Below are 8,928 nucleotides of genomic sequence, written 5' to 3'. Positions count from 1 at the left end.
CAATTATCTGTTGAGTACCTGAAAAGTCCAAAATAAATTTAGTCCCAAAATAAAATTGAGCATCTACAGTTGCCTCTTCTGGTCTTAGTCTTCAAAATTCTGTATATTTCCAGTTTAATGATCAATGTATTTTTTGATAGGCAACCTGAAAAAAGTTCTTCCTCTCCAGTTTGCTATATAGGACAGAGACAAGAAGAGGTAGCTATATAGTGATGCACTATTATATTTCGGTCAGAGAGATTGAATTACTAAATAAGTGGAGACTGTTCACTTAGAAGAGTGAATGATAGCAAATAATGATGCCCAATCATATGCAAGGGAACTAAGAAAAACAGGACAGAGTGAACAATGATTCATCTTATTTACTAAGCTCAGTGAACATTCACTCTGATAAATTAATAGTCTTCACTTGTTTAGTAAATCAAACCCAATGTCAGAATTGCAATCTGTTGTGGGTACCAATAATACTGTGCATACTTACTTTTAGACTTTAGGTCCATTTACAAAAACAATAATGTGTCATTTTTATTTTTGAACCATTACTTTAGAAATCTTAGGAAAGCAAAAAGAGTCCAAACCAAAAGTCAATTTGTCACATATTTAAAGTTACACCTTGGTCTTGCTGAATTGTCTTGTTTAGTATGTGAAACCTCAGTCATAATAAAGTGTTGTAAGAAACTCCTATTCCCAATTGCATGGGAGGAGGTCAATAGTAATACTGATTGTGGTACAACAACAGATGAAGGAGGGATTTAGAAAGCAGAATTACTTAAATAATGTGGTTTTTTGCTGCTCTGGAGACTCAGGGAAAACAAAAGAAAAAATGTATTCTCTAAAAATGTGATTTAGTGGTTTCAAATCTTTGAGTATTTGTTTTACTTAAGGAGACAGTTCTTCAAGTAAGATATAGGATAATAGAAAAAAGCTGACTATACATGTTGTATTTACTAAAGACCATTGGAATTTACTGAATTTAAGCCATGGTCCTGTTTTTTCTGACACACCAAGCTTTGAGAAATTTGAACTAAATAGTTTACTGAAGTTAAAATATTCCTTTATGTGAAAACGATTAACCTTTTTATGTCTGGGGGGTTTCTGTGAGAGCATTGTGGCCTCACCAAATTGGTTGGTATCACTTATTTATTCATCACTCACTTTGCTTTGCATATAAAATTCTTTTCACTGCAATTTGTAAGCACAGATGAGGCCATTTTTTATTTAAAAAAACTCTGAATATATTTTTATAACAAGCATTTTTTTTATAAGTACAATTGACCAAAAATAGGGCCCCAAAAATGCATAGGTTTTGATACAAATTTTAGGGCTCTATGGACTATATACACGGGCATAGATTTTATATTTTAAAATTTTTAGCCATTTTTAGTACTGTGCTCCTGGTTTAATGGTTTTGTTAGGAATGAGAAGACTGGACTGGGTTTGGTTGATTGGAGATTAACCTAACAGGAAGTCTGTGAACCAGAACTCAGCATTAAACCCTGCTGAAGTCAATAAGAGGCTAATCTTGTTTTTTTTCCTGGATAATTTGCAAGCTATTGTAAAAAGTACATGGGTAGCATCGGACATGGATCAGTGAAAAAAATAAGACAAAAATTCAGTTCAGTGGCAAGAGCATCTCTTCATGTAGCTTAAAGCAGTTTCACCCAAAAATGGAACGTCCGCTTTAAGCACTCCTCGCCCCCTGACATGCCACATTTGGCATGTCATTTTTTGGGGGGAACGTGTACCCTTTTTTTTCATGGGACTTCGTGTTCCACTTCCTGCTTCCTATCTTCGGCCGCCTAGGTGGCTCCTCCTCTCCCCCTAGGTGGCCCCTCCCTGCCAGCAATCTTCTGGGCCACAGCTCAGGTCTGAGAAGATCGGCTGGCCAATAGGAGATTGCAGAGCGACTCGCGCATGCGCAGTGTGCGCCCGGCCATGAAGCCATAAGCTGTCACAGCTGGGTGGCCACAGTTACCATGACAGCGCCAAAGAAAGGAGAGGGAGAGGAGCTAGCCTCCAGGCAACCACATCGCTGGACCCTGGGGCAGGCAAGTGTCGGTTTATTAAAAGTCAGCAGCTATGCTTTTTGTATCTGCTAATTTTTAATAAACTAAAAAATGGGTGGAACTCCATTTTCAGTGCAGGTGACTCCCTGACATGCCACATTTGGCATGTCATTTTTTGGGGGGGGGGGGGAGTGGGCACCCTGTTTTTATAGACACCCAGCTCCCGCTTTCGCCCCTGGCTCTGCGGCGTCGGAAGGGAGTTCACCTCACCCGCCTCCCTCCATGCCCAGTCATTCACAGCGCTCATAGCCAGGTGCCCACAGTTAGAATGTTGGCACCTCGGAGAGGAGGGGAAAGGAGCGGGGCTTCATACGCCTGCATCGCTGGACCGTAGGAAGTTAGCAGCTACACTTTTTGTACCGGCTGTCATTTAAATGGGTGGAGCTTTAAAGAGCAACATTTAAAATACCTAATAATTCAATTAACATACTTCAGGGATTCTTTAAAAGGGCATATTTTGTTATGAAACAGTTAAATTTTGTCCTTTACAAGTCTCAGCCAATGTGTTGAAATAAATATTGTTACCTGCTAAAAATTAGTAAACGTAAAAACCTCTTAGCAGCTGTACAAATATCACAATGATAGTCAAAAATCAGGACTGCAGCCTGGATGTCAAAAAAAGGGAAAGGCATCAAGCATGCACCACCTTCCTAAACCAGACCAGGTCAGATCCTTTTCAACTTTGGAGCACCGTGTCCCAATGTTAATATATAAGGGTCTCTTCCCCAAATCTAATCCCAAAGATGAACTGGGTTTGGAGGGATTTATAAGAATCAAAGAGCCCCCTCTTAAAAGCCAGACCCTAAAATATCCACCCCAGAGGAATGAGTATTTATTATCGTCCCCAAAAAAAGTTCTTTAATAAAAATTCCATTATGTAATTCTATTGCCCATCACATCATCCAGTGAGCTACACCCAAAACTAATAATGACAACCCACTGTCTGACAATGATTCCTTCTCACTATGATGACCCACTGCCTGGTGAAGTAACCCCTCAGCTGCTGTATGTAAACAATAGCCTCAGGTATTCCTGGTGATGATCATATTTGGTCAATAACATCACCAGGGTTTCCCAGCTGTCTGTTGACTTTAAGACCCCTTTCACACCAGGGCGTTTTGCAGGCGCTATAGCGTTAGAAATAGCACCCGCAATCCGCCCTAAAGAAGCTGCACCATTGTATGTATGTAGCCTGAGGGCTTTCACACTACAGCGGTGCGCTGGCAGGATGTCAGAAAAAAGTCCTGCCAGTAGCTTCTTTGGAGCGGTGAAGAAGCGGTGTGTTTACCGCTTCTCCACCGCTGCTCCCCATTGAAATCAATGGGGCAGCGCTGTAATACCACTGGAAAAACGCCGCTATTGCAGCGTATTGCCGACGGTTTTAACCCTTTCACAGGCGCTAGTGGGGGGTAAAAATGCCCTGCTAGCACCAGAAATGCGCCGCAAAACCGCCGCTAAAAATATCGGCGTTTTACCGCCGATGCAATGGGCGGTGTGGTGTGAAAGGGGTCTAAGGCAGCTGGGAATTCAGGTGAGTGAACTGATTAAATATGGCCTAGACATGTGCAGAACAAAAAAATGTGTTTCGTGTCGGATAGATTTGTTATGTTACTAATTTCATTTTGTTGATTCATTTTGGAATGTGTTTAGTTTAGTTTTGTTTTATTTATTGATTTTATAATGAATTCAAAATTTTTTGAACTATTCAAATTTGGATTAGTCAAAAAATTATTGACTGATTCAAATGCTGTGTAAAGATAATTCACAGACCCTTTGGGATGGTTTTTAAACCCCATGCAATTTTTTTTTTTAAAAAAGGCATGGGATCCCCCCAAAATCCATACTAGACCATTATCTGAGCATGCAGTCCAGCAGTAGCGGCGGGCATTGTGATTGACATTGTATCTACTTCGGGGGAATTTTTTTTTTTTTTAATAAAGGACTAAAGGGGCCTGGGATCTGGTGGCCCATTTGTTAAAGGAGGCTTCCAGATTCCGTTAAGTTACCCCCTGCACCCCACATCCACTGGACTAGGGGCTGAGTCCCCCTGGCTCAAAGCACCCTCCTATGTTGAAAGCATTTGGCCTGGTATGGTTCAGGAGGGCGGGGGGCGCTCATTCTCCCCCCTTTTCTGGCCTGCCATGCTGCTTGCTCAAACAATGATCTGGCATTGATTTTGCAGGGGACGATTCTTTTTTAAATTTTGGCATAGGGTCCCCCTTAAAATCCATAACGGACCCTAAGGTCCTTGTATGGATGGGGGGGGGGGCACTCTGCTTTTTCTGTTTTATTGCCGGCATTCTGTTTACATTCATCTGTCAGTGGAGAAATCCACTGACAGCTGATGAGATCAGTTGTTAAGGACACGGCGGCTGGCTTCCCAGCCCGCTCCTTAACAACCAGCTATTCTTCACACAGAATTCAAATCGGTTGATAATTTTTCGACTGATCTAAATTCAAAATGTTCCAAAATTTTTAATTTGTTAGAAAAAAAATATACGAAATGAAACTAAATGAATTTTAATGAAATTCATTACTATTTCATTAACTAAGAATTTGTATGAATTTATATTCGATTGTGTGAAATTATATTCGATTGAAACAAATTGCTTAATATGGCCAGATTGTTCAGCAGTTTGCTGTTTGTTCTGTGTTCCTGCTATTGTTATACTGTATGTCATTGGGAATTTCCAAAAACATTTTGACCCACTAAAGTATAGGCTTTTCACTAAGTAAACTATATCTTCACTTTGCAAATAAATGTTAGTGAATAAGGTGAAATTGTGTTCACTTTTTGATACCCTATCAAAAAGTGGCAGGGTAAATTCATTTAGGTAAATATTATAAATAGTTTCTACTTTCATAAATCACCCCCTTTGGGTCTAGAATAGTCCCAATCTAAATCTGAGGAGGAGTGGCAACACACCACACCTATTTTTTCAATTATTTATTTTCAGAGGACTATTTAAGCAATGTGGACCCCTATAAAAGTTAGGCCTCATGCACACGAGACGCAGATGAAACCTCTGTTAAAAAAAGCTGAAACGCGCGTTTAGAAACGCGCGTTTTGCCGCGTTTGCATGCTGCGTTTAGACGCGTTTAGACGCGCTTGCGTTTAAACGCGTTTATAAAGATAACATCATGTAGACCCTCCCCAAGCTCTCAAAGCATTTTTTTTAACTATTTCTGCTATTTTGATCAGAGTGAGCAGCAGCAGCATAGAGAGCAGTTGTACACTTGCATTTGCCGTGTCACTTGCCACGGCACCTGCCACAAATTGTGGATTGTCCACTTGCCACGTCACTTGCCACATCACCTGCCACGAGATGTGGATTGTCCACTTTCCACGTCATCTGCCATGCCACCTGCCACAAGCTGTGGATTGTCCACTTGCCACGTCACCAGCCACATCACCTGCCACAAGTTGTGGATTGTCCACTTGCCACGTCACTTGCCACAAGTTGGGGATTGTCCACTTGCCACATCACCTGCCACGTCACCTGCCACAAATTGTGGATTGTCCACTTGCCACGTCACTTGCCACATCACCTGCCACGTCACTTGCCACAAGATGTGGATTGTCCACTTTCCACGTCATCTGCCATGCCACCTGCCACAAGCTGTGGATTGTCCACTTGCCACATCACCAGCCACATCACCTGCCACAAGTTGTGGATTGTCCACTTGCCACGTGACTTGCCACATCACCTGCCACGTCACTTGCCACATCACCTGCCACAAGTTGTGGATTGTCTACTTGCCGTGTCACTTGCCACATCACCTGCCACGTCACTTGCCACGTCACCTGCCACAAGTTGTGGATTGTTCACTTGCCACGTTACCTGCCATGTCACCTGCCACAAGTTGTGGATTGTCCACTTGCCACGTCACTTGCCACAAGCTGTGGATTGTCCACTTGCCACATCACTTGCCACGTCACCTGCCACGTCACTTGCCACGTCACCTGCCACAAGTTTTGGATTGTCCACTTGCCACGTCAGCTGCCACGTCCCTTGCCACGAGATGTGGATTGTCCACTTTCCACGTCATCTGCCATGCCACCTGCCACAAGCTGTGGATTGTCCACTTGCCACGTCACCAGCCACATCACCTGCCACAAGTTGTGGATTGTCCACTTGCCACGTGACTTGCCACATCACCTGCCACGTCACTTGCCACATCACCTGCCACAAGTTGTGGATTGTCTACTTGCCGAGTCACTTGCCACATCACCTGCCACGTCACTTGCCACGTCACCTGCCACAAGTTGTGGATTGTTCACTTGCCACGTCACCTGCCACGTCACCTGCCACAAGTTGTGGATTGTCCACTTGCCACGTCACTTGCCACAAGCTGTGGATTGTCCACTTGCCACATCACTTGCCACGTCACCTGCCACGTCACTTGCCACGTCACCTGCCACAAGTTTTGGATTGTCCACTTGCCACGTCACTTGCCACGTCAGCTGCCACGTCACTTGCCACATCACCTGCCACGTCACCTGCCACAAGTTGTGGATTGTCCACTTGCCACGTCACTTGCCACATCACCTGCCACGTCACTTGCCACGAGATGTGGATTGTCCACTTGCCATGTCACTTGCCACGTCACCTGCCACATCACTTGCCACGTCACCTGCCACGTCACTTGCCACAAGATGTGGATTGTCCACTTGTCACATCACCTGCCACATCACTTGCCACATCACCTGGCACGTCACCTGCCACAAGTTGTGGATTGTCCACTTGCCACGTCACTTGCCACATCACCTGCCACGTCACTTGCCACAAGATGTGAATTGTCCACTTTCCACGTCACCTGCCATGCCATCTGCCACAAGTTGTGGATTGTCCACTTACCACGTCACCAGCCACATCACCTGCCACAAGTTGTGGATTGTCCACTTGCCACACCACTTTCCACGTCACCTGCCACGTCACCTGCCACAAGATGTGGATTGTCCACTTGCCACATCACCAGCCACATCACCTGCCACAAGTTGTGGATTGTCCACTTGCCACGTCCCTTGCCACGTCACCTGCCACAAGAGGATTGTTCACTTGCCACATCACTTGCCACATCACCTGCCACAAGTTGTGGATTGTCCACTTGCCACGTCACCTGACACAAGTTGTGGATTGTCCACTCGCCACGTCACTTGCCACATCCCCTGCCACAAGTGGATTGTCCACTTGCCACATCACTTGCCCCATCACCTGCCACAAGTTGTGGATTGTCCACTTGCCACGTCACCTGACACAAGTTGTGGATTGTCCACTCGCCACGTCACTTGCCACATCACCTGCCACAAGTGGATTGTCCACTTGCCACGTCACTTGCCACAAGTTATGGATTGTCCACTTGCCACGTCACATGCCAGTCACCTGCCACAAGTTGTTGATTTTCCACTTGCCACGTCACCTGCCAAGTCACTTGCCGCGTCACCTGCCAGGTCACTTGCCACGTCACCTGCCACAAGTTGTGGATTGTCCACTTTCCACGTCACTTGCCACTTCACCTGCCACGTCACTTGCCACAAGTTGTGGATTGTCCACTTGCCACATCACTTGCCACCTGCCATGTCACTTGCCACAAGTTGTGGATTGTCCACTTGTCACGTCACTTGCCACAAGTTGTGGATTGTCCACTTGCAATTGCAATTGTTTAAAATATTTTTCTAATGGTTTTTCATCATTTGCAATCATTTTTGAGATTTTTAATGTAAAAAAAAGGTCACCTTTAAAAACGCATATAAACGCAAACGCATATAAACGCGGGTGCCGCGTTTAGCCACGTTTAGCCGCGTTTTGCGTCTGAAACGCAGAAATTTTTGTTTCTGAACGCATTGTTTTGCTTCTGGAAAAACGAGATTAAACGCAACTGCATATAAACGGAAAAAAACGAGACTGTGTGCATGGACACATAGGATAACATTGAATGAGTTCAGGTGCAGTTGAAAAAACTGTCCAACTGCATCTGAACGCGCGTTTAACTGCGTCTCGTGTGCATGAGGCTTAAGATGTTGTTTTCTGAAATTGCATTGGTTTCTTTTGATGGAGCCAGTTTAGATGTAAATAGTAACTTCTGCTGCTTTTCTTTACTAGTCAGTTCCTCATCGGCTCCACCCACTCAATGACAAGTCATTTTGCAAATATGGACATCGCCTATATATTGGCGTCAGCTGTAACCCTGCCCTATTTGTTTACTTTTATGTTTCTGTGGGGGAATCTCCCAGCTGACAGCTAAATAAGGCAGGGTTTACAGCACTGCATGGAAAGCTATCACACACATGGCAGCTTCCAAACATCGGCACAACCTTCTCTGAGTACTGGTGCACCTCTCTATGGCAATTTAGAATTGGTCTTAACTGCTTCCTAAATGGGGGAAGAACTACCAGAAACTACTAGAAAATTGGTGCATACTAGCTCATTGTGCCCTTGTCTTACAGATTTTGTTTGTTTTTTCGCTGGATTTACAACCTCTTTAAATGCTGCAATGCAAATAGATACTTATGGCACATTTACAGGCCTTCATATTAACTGGCACAAGTGGGCTTTGATGTCTCTCCACCCCCAGGTTTTTTCATGTTGGGAAGTGTCAAATCCTCTTAAAGTAGTATCTTTGTTAAAATATCTGGGAATAATAATTACATTAGCCTATTTAGATGCCTTGAAAGTCAACTTAGATCCCTTACTACAAGTAATCAAAACTAAACAGAACAGGTGGGCTAAACTTCTTCTGTCAGTAGCACAAAAGGATAAATCTAATAAAAATTATTCTTTTGCCGAAATGTCTTTATGTGTCCTCCCATATGCCCGCCCTGGTACCTAAATCCTTTTTTAAAACTTTAGGTGCACTGTTC

The sequence above is a fragment of the Lithobates pipiens genome, unplaced genomic scaffold (assembly GCF_037356315.1).
Source record: "Lithobates pipiens isolate NorthernLeopardFrog02 unplaced genomic scaffold, aLitPip1_a1.2 Scaffold_16, whole genome shotgun sequence".
Classification (NCBI taxonomy): Eukaryota; Metazoa; Chordata; class Amphibia; order Anura; family Ranidae; genus Lithobates; species Lithobates pipiens.
The sequence above is the reverse complement of the archived record's forward strand: the minus strand, read 5'-3'. Positions refer to the sequence as shown.